Genomic DNA, 1,659 nt, shown 5'->3' on the forward strand with positions numbered 1-1,659 from the left:
ATCAGAAAGTGTCCCTCTGACATGCTTTCTGAATGGAGCATCATATGTATTTTCTATGATGGTCTGTCTGAACTGTCCAAGATGTCATTGGATAGCTCTGCTGGAGGATCTCTTCATTTGAAGAAGACGCCTACAGAAGCTCAAGAGCTTATTGAAATGGTTGCAAATAACTAATTCATGTACACTTCTGAAAGGAATCCTGTGAACAATGGGACAAATCAGAAGAAAGGAGTTATTGAGATTGATACTCTGAATGCCATATTGGCTCAGAACAAAATATTGACCCAGCAAGTCAATATGATTTCTCAAAGTCTGTCTAGAATGCAAAATGCACCAAGCAGTACTAAGGAAGCTTCATCTGAAGAAGAAGCTTATGATCCTGAGAACCCTTCAATGGAAGAGGTGAATTACATGGGTGAACCCTATGGAAATACCTATAATCCTTCATGGAGAAATCATCCAAATTTCTCATGGAAGGATCAACAGAGACCTCAACAAGGTTTCAACAACAATAATGGTGGAAGAAACAGGTTTAGCAATGGCAAGCCTTTTCCATCATCTTCTTAGCAACAGACAGAGAGTTCTAAGCAGAACACCTCTGACTTAGCGACCATGGTCTCTGATCTAATCAAAACCACTCAAAGTTTCATGACTGAAACAAGGTCCTCCATTAGAAACTTGGAGGCAAAAGTGGGTCAGCTGAGCAAGAAAATTACTGAACTCCCTCCTAGTACTCTTCCAAGCAATACAGAAGAAAATCCAAAAGGAGAGTGCAAAGCCATCAACATGGCCGAATTTGGAAAGGAGGAAGAGGCAGTGAACACCACTGAGGAAGATCTCAATGGACGTCCACTGGCCTCCAATGAGTTCCCTAATGAGGAACCATGGGAATCCGAGGCTCCCACTGAGACCATAGAGATTCCATTGGATTTACTCCTGCCATTCATGAGCTCTGATGAGTATTCTTCCTCTGAAGAGGATGAGTATGTCACTGAAGAGAAAGTTGCTAAATACCTTGGAGCAATCATGAAGCTAAATGACAAGTTATTTGGTAATGAGACTTGGGAGGATGAACCCCCTTTGCTCACCAAAGAATTGGATTACTTGTCTAGGCAGAAACTGCCTCAAAAGAGACAGGATCCTGAAAAGTTTTCAATACCTTGTACCATAGGCACCATGACCTTCAAGAAGGCCTTGTGTGACCTAGGGTCAAGTGTAAACCTCATGCCTCTCTCTGTAATGGAGAAGCTAGGGATCTTTGAGGTACAAGCTGCAAGAATCTCACTAGAGATGGCAGACAATTCAAGAAAACAAGCTTATGGGCTTGTAGAGGATGTTCTGGTAAAGATTGAAGGCCATTACATCCCTGTTGATTTCATAGTCCTAGAAACTGGGAAGTGCATGGATGGATCCATCATCCTTGGCAAACCCTTCTTAGCCACAGCAAAGGCTGTGAATGATGTGGACAGAGGAGAATTGATCATTCAAGTGAATGAAGAATCCTTTGTGTTTAAGGCTCAAGGATATCCCTCTGTCACCATGGAAAGGAAGCATGAAGAGCTTCTCTCAAAACAGAGCCAAACAGAGCCCCCACAGTCAAACTCTAAGTTTGGTGGTGGGAGGCCACAACCAAATTCTAAGTTTGGTGTTGAACCCCCA

This window comes from Arachis duranensis, chromosome 1 (assembly GCF_000817695.3).
Source record: "Arachis duranensis cultivar V14167 chromosome 1, aradu.V14167.gnm2.J7QH, whole genome shotgun sequence".
Classification (NCBI taxonomy): Eukaryota; Viridiplantae; Streptophyta; class Magnoliopsida; order Fabales; family Fabaceae; genus Arachis; species Arachis duranensis.